This window comes from Myxocyprinus asiaticus, chromosome 12 (assembly GCF_019703515.2).
Source record: "Myxocyprinus asiaticus isolate MX2 ecotype Aquarium Trade chromosome 12, UBuf_Myxa_2, whole genome shotgun sequence".
NCBI lineage: Eukaryota > Metazoa > Chordata > Actinopteri > Cypriniformes > Catostomidae > Myxocyprinus > Myxocyprinus asiaticus.
Window position 1 is genome coordinate 41869201 of NC_059355.1, and position 13472 is coordinate 41882672.

At 36.2% G+C, this 13472-nt stretch overlaps 1 protein-coding gene and 2 long non-coding RNA genes across 6 annotated transcripts in view; 2 read left to right on the forward strand and 1 right to left on the reverse strand.

Moving 5' to 3' along the window:
• LOC127449420 (receptor-type tyrosine-protein phosphatase gamma-like) overlaps positions 1 to 13472 on the reverse strand; it is a 153812-nt gene that overhangs the window by 89728 nt on the left and 50612 nt on the right. The gene's annotated exons all lie outside the window — the stretch shown is intronic.
• Positions 299 to 1955, forward strand: LOC127449443 (uncharacterized). Its single transcript, XR_007898748.1, has 5 exons — positions 299 to 617; positions 1217 to 1261; positions 1344 to 1376; positions 1793 to 1831; positions 1911 to 1955. It is a non-coding gene; the product is annotated as an uncharacterized LOC127449443 (long non-coding RNA).
• Positions 2338 to 6869, forward strand: LOC127449441 (uncharacterized). 3 transcript variants are annotated; one of them, XR_007898747.1, is made up of 4 exons: positions 2338 to 2533; positions 2722 to 2899; positions 3576 to 5498; positions 5613 to 6869. It is a non-coding gene; the product is annotated as an uncharacterized LOC127449441 (long non-coding RNA). The 3 variants fall into 3 exon arrangements; XR_007898746.1 differs by having other exon boundaries at positions 5946 to 6869; XR_007898745.1 differs by having other exon boundaries at positions 3576 to 6869.

The following is a 13472-nucleotide window of genomic DNA, read 5'->3' on the forward strand; positions in this document are numbered from 1 at the left end:
GTGTTTCTCGTTGCTGTTTCACAGTAAACAGATGTTTGTCACTCAAGTAAATTGAGCGGGAATTCATTAGAACCACTTTAAGGCTCTATGCTGGGAAGAAATTTTTCAATTTTCCAGTGCTCTTGAATGCGGCACTCTAAGCGCGAAACAGACAAAGGAGGACAGATGGAGAGGAGGCATAACAGCTGATACTTCTGCGTTGGACCTACGCCGCAGGCCCGTAGCCTCTGCGTCTGTTTGGATTTATAATTCTGTGTTCAGTGTGTTGGTGTCTGTGTCGCCGCTAGTTGGCAAGCGCAGCAACAGAAGAAGACGTTTGTTTACCTTGGTGCTTGGGGAAGCGGTGTATAGATCGCTACTTTTGTTCAAACTGGAGTTAATTACATTTATTGGAATCTGGTTTCTGCTATTTGATTGTACAGCACTTTGGTCAACTGTTGTTGATTTTAAATATGCTTTATAGATCAATTTGACTTGTTTATACAAATATTATAAGCAATAATGCAGATAAATACTTCATTATTACTTCACCTCATGTCACTTGATATTTTTCCTTTTAGCAGATGAGCAAGTTGATTGCAGGCCCTTCAATGAGATGCCACAAGATGGAAGAAATGGTATGTATATCAGTGTAATAAGATTTTTATGTTAAGTGTTACATGGATTCAGGTTGACACTTAATCAGATTGTCATTGCCTGTAGGAAGCACTGGTAAATGCTGCCGTTGCCATTTCCACACTGGCCAACTGTATATCAGAAAAGTAAAAATAGTTACTTGCTAATTTGGAAAGTAACTGTCATTTTAGAGCTACATTATGATCTGTAACTCTAAAAATGAATGTCAGGTGCAGCATGGCAACAAATAGCCACCAAGGATCGCAATATGCAGAAAATAACGTTGGACAAATCTAAGTTAGCCATCAAGCTATGAGTAGCGTTACAAGCTATTGCAGCTGCAGCATACGTGAAATATATAAAGTTTACATGGTATTTTACCATTTGTGAAACATGATGATCATTATACACACATTGTGTAAGCTGCTATTGCAACAACCACTTCTTGTTTAAAAACAACAGCTTCTAATGGTCTTACCACCGCAGAGTTTTTAATTTTTCTTAATTAACCAGCTCTCATGCCTTTTGTAAAATAAAATTATATATTACTTTTTCCAAAGTACTTGTGTTCTTGTTATCAGCTCTGTGTGCTTCTTTTCAGTAGCACCTTCACACAGCATGGGAGAACACTACAGTATATATAATGGTAATAATCACTTGCAAAGACAATGTTGAATACACATACACAAGCAGCATATTCTAAAACCATTATTTGTTGTTATATTTAGATCCACTGTATGAAAGCCAGAGTGCCTTTAATGGTAAGTTAAAAAGAACATATACAGACTTTTTTCACAGACACTGTTGATGTACTTCCGCTTCATTATTTTTTTATATAGTCATGCAGTTGTCTGGCAACAGGAGGTGTGAGGTGTCAATAACCACACCTTGTTATTATTGGCATTATCTATGCTTTGCTATCTACTGTATTTGGATTTAGCTCCACCCCTATTTTGTGTTTGATAAACAGGGAAAACCTTGCATTGTCTGATTTTATGTAATTTTTATGTTATGTGACCAATTTTATGTTTTAGTTTCTTTTGTATTACAGTACATCTTTGACACACCTTGAGTCAATACGTCACCAAAATTACAACAAATGTTTGATTCAAAACATGATAAAAAAAAAAAAAACCTAATGGCAATGTTTTTTCCCTTCATTTTTCCCTTTTTGTAGGCCCATCAGAGGGACAGTTCCTAGGTTCGCTCACATATGGTAAGAATGAATTTCTGCCAATTGGTACCTGCGACAGGTGTTGAATATTATTTAATTTTTCTTTGCTTTTTAATTAAAGGTCAGAGAATGGAATCTCCTAAATCAAGGCAGAAAATAAAAGGCAAGTAATTAAGGAATTTACAAAATATATATCATAACATCTGAAAGTTAATACAATCTGTTTTTTTGTAAAGGGAAGTAAGATTTTTTGTTGTTGTTTTTTAAATTAAGCTGCAACAGTAAAAAGTAGAATGCACTAAGGCAGTGTTTCTTAACACCAGTTCTCAGCACCCCCCCCCCAGAAAATGAGATGTCTCACTAATTAAAACACCTGATCAGCTTGTTAGTGTGTTAAATAGGGAGATATCTAAAACATTCTGGGAGGGGGGCCTGAGGACTGGAGTTAAGAAACACTGCACTAAGGGTTATGAAAACTTAAGGCTGTGTATCATAGCAGTTGTTGACATAGTGTTCCTTTTTTTCAAACTGCTTTCCCTTTCAAGACATTGCTTATTCTAAACTGGCCGAAACACTGGCTGAACTAGTGTCCAAAGTGAAAGAACTCCATCAAGAGATCCAGGGTTTCATAAGACGGCAGCTACCAATCTCTCCCCATTACCTCTCTCACTCCCTCTAAAAGACTTGACTGAGTTAGAAGAAGCTGAGCGGATTCTTCAGAGTGAAGATGCCGGACGTGTGATGGTAATTTAAATCTTTCTTTTTTTTTTTTTTTAGAAAAGCAAGTTTTACATTCAACACACACATATCTACTAGGCAAATATTGTTTTTCAATGTTGTCTAGCAGGAAAAATATGTTCCCATGTAGCCACATGGCATTTTTTGTAACCTATCCATGTTCTGTGCAAATATGTCCCCCAAAACCCTTCTAGGTTGACCATTTTGCTATTGTGGGAGGAGCATCAGTTGATGTGCGTATTAGAAGGATGCTGGCCTGTACTCTAACCAACGAGCTGGCCTCTCAGATTAACTGGGCAAGGAAGAAACTGAAAGATGAGCATAAACGAAAAACGGCATTCAGAGACACAAGGCTCAAGATGTGCATGTTTGGTAAGTTACTGTCAGTAGAGAAATGGAGAAAAATGTTAAAAGGGCAATTACAGTGTGATTTCAGTTTTGGCTATTTCTTAAAATATTTCCCATCACATAAATTTTAATTGCAACAATTTTTGGTCTGCTGGGAAACTGGACCCTATATGTCACCATGTCAGTCTGTCAGCAGTTAGGTCCAGAGTGGTATATCTCAAAATCTATTTGGTGGATTGCAAAGTTGTGTCAACTTTAATGTTGCATACAGGGTTAATCCTGTCAATTCTGGTGACCCTATGACCTTCCTTCTAGTGCCACCAACACACTGTTTGGGCCCCATACCAAGTGCCATGTCTAAAGAACTGTTATAGCTAGGGACGTGAATCCAAGTCCTATTAGGGGGTTAAGTTGCCAGGGACACTCAGTCTATTTAAAGTGCTCCAAAGTCAATAGGACCTAAGTAAGTCCCTGGATGGCTTGGGAGGCTTGAGACCTTTTGTATCAGCCCTCCAGATAGAGTTAGAATACAGCGGCCAGCAGTAATGGTGGAAATTACAGCAATAGTGGTAAAACCACCTGAAATAGTTGTAATCGGGTAATAACAGATTTAGTGGTAATAACAGTACAGTGGAAATATTTGAGAGAATACGTTAGCCTATTTACTAGGTGATTTCTTATTTTACCATTTTAATTCTAGGTAATTATCCACTGTAATGACTCCACAAGCAGAAGGGAAGGAGGACACAGGAAAGCGGATTTTTCCAGACTCAGGTAAGGCTTTTAATCGGCCACTTCAATGCTTTACAGCTTCACAAACTCGGTCTCAGGGGCACGTAGGCACTCAACTCATTAGCTTCACATAGGTAAACACATTAGCTTCATAAACATAAACAAATCAGCCTCCACGATCAATGTAGGCTCTCTCGTGTCAGACTCTCTCGCTCTTTTGGCAGTGGCATGGCTGTTTATATGCCGCTCTCCTCAAGCTCACTGGAATTAGAGACGGGTGTTAGACATAATTTAGCTCAGGTGTAAGCGCCCTTACCGCTCTCTCTCTCCGGACGGGCGCTCGACCACGCCCCTGCTGCCACATCCACCTTTACTTTTTTTTTTTTACATTTTTTTACTCACAATCTATTTGAATCTATTCACCTTGCTTTTCCATTCAGTCCTCCAGTGTGTCTGCAGGTGCTTAAAAGGAAAATATCTACATTAAAAGTCATTAAATAATCTTACATTTAAATTCAGCGGGTTTTAACTTCAACATAAACATTTTATCAAATTTCAAGTTGCACTTTATTAGTGTGATAATTAGTCACATTTCCAAATATTCTGTCAATTAGACACTACTACCGGTTAAAAGTTTTAGAACATTGTGCAGTTCTAACTTCCTGTTTGCTGTGACAGTGCAAAAATGGCTCCGTTATGCCCCTGAACAGCTTGGGGGCATTACTCGTGGTGGAAACCCCTGAGTTTATCGGAGTAATATTTAATGAGGAATATAAGGCCATCCTTTTCACATCAGAAGCTTCAGTCCTTGAAAAGCTCCTGAAAAGTCCTGAACAGTGGTAATGTTTCAGTCTGTAGTACTGTGGTGTTTCTATCTTTGATGGTGAGTTTCCATTTGCATTTACTTCCATTTTGCAGATGCAGGCTGCATTTGTTATGTTGTCGTGGTTTTCCAGGCTCTTCTGGCAGTTACATTCTGTTTTATGAATTCTGAAATAACAATTCCATCTAATTGTTTTAAGTCACTGTCATGCAGTTTATCATAATCTGTACATAAGTTATTTTAAGCTCTATACATTTTAGATTCCATGAAGTAACATTTTTAGAACCTTTCTTTTTTCCCAAATGTAATGTTATTTCCTGTTCAAATGGTGTGGAGGCATAAATAAATACATTTGCATGTAAATTGAAGGACGTTGTATCTACTTTGAGTTAGTGACTTTTTGGTTCAAAACTATGTTAATTGCATCCCTACATGGTCAATGATTGAAAGGAGTCAAAATTGACATGATTTATTGGCATAGAATCCTGCTGTACATAAAGCAAGATTGATTTGATATTGTTTCAGTGTTGATTAGATGTTAAATAAGTGATTTAATTTAAGTTGAAAAAATATTGATTTTATGTCCATCTTGATCTATTTTTCATTGTTGAAATAACTATATTTCAGGGTGCAAACCTGATGAAAAATCAATGCTAAATTTCAATTCTGATTCAGTGATAGTTTGGTTGATGCATTAACATTGATTCAATGTTGATTCAGTGTTGGTCTTCTATCTGGGAAATGCGTTGTCAGTGCCTAATGTTACGCTCAGTTTATAATGGAGTAGACACAGAGACAACTGCAGGTAAATTAAACCATGAAACTTGCCTCTATAATATTAGAAATTCTAATGTTTGGTATTGGTAGTCAGATAAACTGTATATTTGGTAAGGATAATGAACTGTAATCTTGGCTCTGTCTCTCTATCTCTGCCTCCCTCCACCCCCAATGGGTGGAGGCGAAGTTTACCTCAGGTACAAGTCCTGACGCCCGGTGCAGATGTCTGAGGAAAGCTGCATTTGAGCGGAGCAGAGTCCCACAGAATTTGAGTGGAAAACATCAAATTAAGTAAGAACAAGCACAAATAACAGGATAATTCAAGAATTTTTTTTAATAGAGAAATACGAAAACTCTAATGTTATTGAAAGGATGTCATTAAAGTTTACTTTGGGCTGTTCACAGCGGACGCTTTCTTTTCTTGCATCGTGAGTGTTGTGTTTTTAAAACTGTGCGTCACGTTGAAAGTGGTTCAACGTTTTAAAAGGCATCTCAAGACCCACGTGTTCACTATTGCGTTGTGCTCCATCTTGCTGTTTTGGGCACAAAATAATGTGTCTTATGTGAACGTCCACACAGTTAAAGGAGATTTTGGGAAGTACTGGGTGTGATGACTTCATGACTTTAACATTAACACTGATTAAATTTTTTTTTTTTTTCAATGTGCACTTGATCGTGGTGACTGACGACAACTTCTCCTTCAATCTGTATACATTTTTAACAAAACTTTGTCTTAAGTTATTGTATTCATACTTGTATAAATATGTGACAAGTGTGTTTAGCCAGATATAGAAGACTATCGGCAATATGAGGGTGCAATGTGATTACTTTAGGTGCTTCAGGTTGTATTTAGATTGTCATTTGGGTAACATTATTATTATTTCAGTGTTTTCCTCATCCTGGACCTATAATGACTGACACACTGCACTTCTGATGTGAATGGCTTGGTGAAGTACCAACATAGCAAGGTAAAAAAGGCCATAGATCAAATTATCCATGTTTATTACCTTGGTACTTCACCTTATTATTTTTCTGGTTGACTGTTGTATATATACTTTGTTATTGATTGTTACCACTAGTAATATGTAGAAGTAGTAGTAGATAGTACTACACAAAAACTATGTTAATTATATTTAAATATTGATGGAATGTTTCTTTTTTTGTGTTATTATATTGAGTAGAATGGTCATGTTACCTGTTTCTTAAATATGTTTATATTGTGATTTTATGCTGAATATATTGACTAAGTTACCTGAAATGTATTTTCTAAATGTCTAATGTGTTATTAGATGAGTTCATACATTGTGTTTTAATGGCTGTTTATAATTAAAGTAACATTTCATTTGTATTACTGGAGTTGCAGTTTGTAATGCTTCTGGAATGTTTACATTATTTTAATGTACTGTTATCTTTAGTGTTACATATGGTTAACTATATGGTTAACTGTAAAGTTAAATGTGTTTTCAGTGTGTTTAATGAGTGATTACATGAATTCATATGTTTTTAATTGGTTTTTAATTTGTTCATTTTTGTAACTATTTCTATCTATCTATCTATCTATCTAGTCAAATAGTATTTGTGTAGTACTAACACAATATGGAAGAATATATACAGTATGTATATGAAGCATTTGCAATGTACCAATAAAATATATTTTTAAATATGAAATATTTTAAATATATATATTTTTTTGCTATGTATGATAATTACAGCTAGTTACTGTACAATTTAATAATTTTTACAGTAATATACTTCAGCCACCAATTACAGTAATCAGTAAATAACTGTAAACAGCCATTGCAGTAGCTTACTGTAAGCAGGATTTTACAGCCGGCAACAGTGTTGCCAGTATGTTACTGTAAAAAAGCCTGGTATGGTCTAACAGTGTATACTGTATTTTTTATATACCTACAGTCTTCAACTTTAAATGAATAGTTTATTATTATGTTATTCTCAATGTGTCATAGGACTGTTGTTCATTCCCTCATGAAAATGGTGAAATTCCTATTGAAAAAATGAACAGGAAAAATACTTCTGCAACCAAGATGAAAAGGTATTTTATTTTATGTTTTAAAGAAACTTGAAATCAAACTGATTGTGGCTGCAACAGACGCATACATAATCACTTAACAGCTTGAACGGTTGAGAACCCCACTGTTGCACTCTAAAACAGGACACAAATGTCAGATATGTAATATGACATTTTTACTAAGTAAATTTATGGCACACTGCATTCTTTATAAAGATGAAAATAATTTATTCTGACTTGTATAGAACCTTTTGCCTCTTGGTTCGCTACATTTTGTATAAGTAAACAAAAGCAGTATTGAGTTTTCAGGAAGTCTATTACACAGTGATTTCTTATATTATTCCTGCAATATTGTGTTATGAATGGGGGTATGACTGTAGCTTCAGGCACTTTGAGACAGTTACAAGAGGAGAAAAACTACAACAAGTATGTAAAATGTAAATTAATAGATCAATAATTATATAAACTTTCAAATAACCATCTAGCATGTAGCTGCATGTTCTGGAGTCCGCCCTCCAATGTGTTCATTTCCTCTTGTCCTGTTCAAACTGAGAGATATGATCACATCCATTGTATGCAGAGACGATGTTATGGGTGGGGAGGGAAGTTTTGTCAAATAAACCCCTCCTCAACTAGAGTCAAGATTTCAACACTCTTGTGTTGCTGGGGTCAGTAAAAAATGTACAAATCCCATACAATGAAAGTGAATGGTGACTGTGGCTGTCATTCTGCCTAAATGTTTCCTTTTGTGTTCCATAAGAGAAAGAAAGTTATACATGTTGGATCAACTTGAAGATGAGTAAATGAATTTTTATTTTTGGGTGAACTATCCCTTTAAGTCTTCTAAGCTTTGACAAGAGCAACCTCTGAGCAATAACTTTTTCCTCTGGGACAGGATGCAGCCAGAAACACAATACCACACATCTCTTCAATGCCTTCCACAGAAACTTTTTTCTTCGTACAGATTTGATTGCATTGGGAATAGAATTAATAACTTTAGACTCAACAAGTGCTACTGCATCATTTCTCTTCAACTATTACTCATTTCCCTCCAGATATAAACAAATAACGCACAGACAGAGAAGTCTTCTTTTGGATATTCTACTTTCGTTTTTCGCTAAGTAATCAACAGACATCTGAGATCATTTTAAAGAGATAGTTCACCCCAAAATAAAAATTCTGTCATAACTTTCTCACCCTCACGTTCCAAATAACATTCCAAAAGTACATACTGGTAAAAATGTGGTCATAAATATCATAAAATTGGTCCATATTTGACTCATGCGCTATATTCCAAGTCTTCTGAAGACATATGATAGATTTGTGTGAGGAAAACACTGAAATTGTATTTTTTATTTTTGGGTGAAGTATTCTTTAAGCATCCAATTTCTATAGGGCTGCTAGCTTCACCGTGACAACTGCCCCACCGCAGTGGTAAAGTGCCACCGGCGGTTATGAATGTGACATTAACATATAAACTTAAATAAAAGACCTTACGAAAACTTGAAATAAATTCCTGAAATGGTGCCATTTATTGAGTATAATAGAATATTAGATCTTTAGTAACTGTGTTGGGGATTATTCACCATAGGGATGTATACGTTTTCTATTTTTTAGAGACTTTGACTTAGATTTTGCACTACAGAGCACATTGTAATAACAGTGTATTCACAAGATATTCATTTAGCGTGCAGCTCAAGCCAAACGCACACCACGACTAGGTGAATCAATTACACGTCCGTTCGAAATTCATTCACAAACTCATGCAAAACTCATTATGGAAAGTTTATTTGTGATAACGTCAACAAACAACATGAAAGAAAAGGCTCGTACCCGTTAATGAGCTCTATCTAGAACTCAAGCTCCATTGTTTATTCGCTGCCTTCATTGATTCACAGATTTAAGTTATATTATAATATTAATATTATTGATATACTGTAGCTGATTATGCTCATATATAGGCTATACATATAAGACGTGTTTAAAAATAGGTTATTAAAAAGCTCTTCAGTTTACCGGGGTTCACGCACGGGCAATCCTCACAATGCTCTCTCTACAAGTTCAGCTGTTCAAGCTCCGTTGTGCATTCGCTTCATTGCAGATGTAAGTTGTTATAAGATATTTATTCTGTTGATGGCTTGTTTATATATAGGCAACATGATGCATTTGAAAATAGATGATTATTATATAAGCGCTTCACTGGGGGTTGGCACTTTTATATCTCGACAAACAGATTAGTCGAAAAATATCCTCACAATACTAAGACTGAATCATCTGAATAAACAAGGTTTTATTCAACAAGATTTTTCATTCTTCTAAAAAATTGTCAGTGCATTGGTAATATCTTGCAGTGTTGTTTGTTTCTCATCATATTTTGTCAACAATGTTTGAAGTTGAATTGTTAAAATTATCCTCATAATCCCCATTTTGTAAACGGAATCAAATACCAACTCGTTGATGTGGAATTTCATTGATGAGATTAACACCGCATTCTGGATGTGTATTCAGTGCGGCTGGAAACATCATACAAATTAAAAGCATTTAACAATTGAAAAGCTTCAAGCAAAGGTAGGACTGAAGTATTTCATTATTGTCCAGCTGTTTAGTGATATTTAGTCATATTGAATATTGGAGTTTAACAATTTATTTATTCTCCCCTTTTCTCCCCAATTTGGAATACCCAATTCCCAATGCGCTCTAAGTCCTTGTGGTGGCGTAGTGATTTGCCTCAATCCGGGTGGCGGAGGACAAATCTCAGTTGCCTCCGCGTCTGAGACCGTCAGTCCGCGCATCTTATCACGTGGCTTGTTGATCGCGTTACTGCGGAGACCTAGCGTGTGCGGAGGCTTCATGCTATTCTCCTCGGCATCCACGCACAACTCACCACACACCCCACCGAGAGTGAGAACCACTTTGTGGCGACCACGAGGGAGGTTAACCCAACATGACTCCACCCAGCCTAGCAACCGGGCCAATTGGTCGCTTAGGAAGCCTGACTGGAGTCATTCAGCACGCCCTGGATTCAAACTTGCGACTCCAGGTGTGGTAGTCAGCGTCTTTACTTGCTGAGCTACCCAGGCCCCGGAGTTTAACAATATTAACAGATTCTGACATCTGGAATATTTTTAGTCCTTGATGTGAACATGTTACAGATGTATAAGGCTGGCTGTATAGTCCAATTATTATTTTTTTTTTTTCGTAATTTGTGCGCACTCCCTCCCCCACCCTTCAACCACCGTATAACACCGTTCACCGGCGGTGATTGGCCTTTAACCACCGCGGTGGTAAAAAATTGCCACCGGGACAGACCTTACTTTATGTCCCCCTAAATTTCATTATGTTAAACAGATCCTATCTAATCTGAATTAACATTTGTTTTGTTTTTTTCAGTGAGGACAGGCACTTTGCCACAAAAAGCATGAGGATGATATAGGGGATGGATTTCCCACACAAATTGGTTCCTGTCTTTACAATTTATCATTACAAATTATGAGGGCTCTTCTTGCATTAACATCTAGGTTGGCCATCTTGACCCATTGATCACAAGGTTGTCAGGGACACAGAAAAATTACGCTGAGGAATGTTGATCTGATTTATTCCAGTAACCAACGACAACCGGCTGTCAAGTTGCTCATATACATCTTAAAACTGAGAATAGCCATTAAAAACTGAAAAATCATTCATCATTTACTCACACTCAGGTCATTCCAAACCTGTGTGATTTTCCATACAATCAAAGTTGTGACCAAAGAAGACTTAGAATGAAGTACACAACTCACATGGTCTTCTTTTATGAAGCTAGTATGGTGCTATTTTGTACTTTTCCTGGTTCCCATCAGCTTTCAATGTATGCAGATGAGCAGCTGGGGCATTTAGATAAACTTCTCCTTTTGTGTTCCGTGAAATACAGAAAGTCAATAGTGTTTGGAAGAACATGAGGGTGAGTAAATGATTACAAAATTGTGCAGGAAGAATTATTATATGGAATGCAAAACTACGACTGAAACGACCCTGAATTCACCCTAAAATTGTATCTTTCGTGTAAACAAAATCTGCAAATTACTCCTATAATAATAGCATACTGTGACAACTGAGGGCTGTCAAACACAGATACTCTCTTTTTAGCACAAAGTGAATATTTGCTCAGATATAGTGAGAGGAAGGGGGAGGAAAATAGATAGACAGGGGAGCGCAAGCGAGAGAGGATTGAGAATTCTGGCAGAAGAAAATGAAAACCTGGCAGAATATGAGAGGAAAAATATGAGTAATTATTTGTGCCCGTACCTCCTGGGGGGACCTTGCAGTGTGGTATATTATCTGTCCTTTTTGAAAAATATCTTCACAGACATATTTTAAATAAACCATAATAAAATCTCACCTGCAAGCTTTATATTCAGTTCCTAAACTTTCTAGAGCAGAATCCAAATAGCTGTGCTTATAAAGTCTTTGTGTCTAAATTCCATTCAAATTCCCTCTTCACATATATTTGCATTTGACAGTTAAAAAGGCACAATAATGTAAAAAAAAAAAAAAAAAAAAAAAAAAAACCTGGCAACTAAAACTTTACATCAATAGTTTCACGAAGCTGAAATGTATTAAAAAGCTGCTATTCGAAACTGTCTGAATCGAAATATGATCTAATGAGTCATCTTTTTTTTCTTCCATACAAACTTATATGACTACTATTTTGAAAAAGCAAAAGGATGCCTTGAACCCCCAACGCCTGTTTCCAATTACTAAGTATGATAATAAGTGTTGTGGGAATGTAGAAAAAAAAAAGCATGTTATATTACTGCATTACTCCAATAAATTAATTAAAAACACATTAAAAAAAGCAACACATAAGGTACTTTTGAGCTTTTTATTTTTTTTTTCAGTTACTCACCATCAACTGGCTAAGGCCACGACCACATTAAAGGAATATTTTGGGTTTAATACAAGTTAAGCTTGATCGACAGCATTTGTGGCATAATGTTGATTGCCACGCAAATTTATTTGAATCGCCCCTCCTTTTCTTTAAAAAAAATCAAAAACCAAGATTACGTGCGGCGCTAACAGTGGAAGCGAATGCGGCCAATTATTAGAGGGTTTAAAGGAAGAAATGTGAAGCTTCTTATTGTATAAAAGCACGTCATGTTAACGTGCATATTATTTAAATCTTGTGGTTGTACTTTTGAAACAGTGAGTATTTTAATTTTTACGAATTGGCCCCATTCACTTCCATTGTGAGCGACTGTAACCCAGATTTTTGCTTTGTTTAAAGAAATTATTTTTTGTGGTCATCAACATTATGCCACAAATGCTGCTGATAGAGCTAAACATGTACTGAACCCAGAATATTCCTTTAATACATTTTTGGTAAAAAAAATAAATAAAAAAAAGAAAAACATTTTCCGTTTATTGACATCGTCTTCTAAGTATGAGGTACTAGAGACCTCATATTTTTTCAAAGTTTTCAAAGTCTCCATTTTTGGTGGAGAAAAACTCCATTCCAGTGTGGATGAGCGTCATAAACATAGCAAAATCAATGCATTTTCAAAAGAAAATGTATGTGTGTAAATGCGCCCCATGACTCTCTCTCTTCCAGAACAGAAGCACTATGCTTGGATTGGGGTTTTTTTTTTTTTTTTTTTTTTTAGTCTAAATTGTATTTTCTGCTGTGGAAGTTTTCTCTCTCCCTTTTTATGCAACTTGGAGTGTATAAAGCTTCATTGATTTTAATGTGCGCTATCTTTGTCGCACTGCGCTGGTCGCTTGCAGTGTAAACATGGTGTCACACACTGTGTTGGCTCACACGACTACATTATAGGGGGGAAATAGGGTTTCAGTTCTATTCGTCAGCAAATAACCTTTTCAATGTTAAACTGTTTTTTCCTATCTCATTTTACGTGCCATTCGTAGGTTGTTTATGTAAAAATGTCAACAGAGTGGCTCTGCATGCGGCACTATCAAAACATTGCTCAAAACATAGCAACATGGGCTCAACCAATAGCGTGATTTTGAGGTGGAACTAACTTTTTTGTTTGACTAATGGTAGACGGAGAGTGTTCGTGAAAACCCAACACGGTCTCATCATGACACCAAACAATGTTACTTTTTTCCTAAAATGTTATGCCTGTATTGTGCCAATTTTAAATTATGTTTGTTGATTGGTTGGCCTCTATGCATTCAAGTTATGAGACAAGTTGTATGATATTTTACAATTTTACCATCTCATTGTCATGAGAAACCTGTTT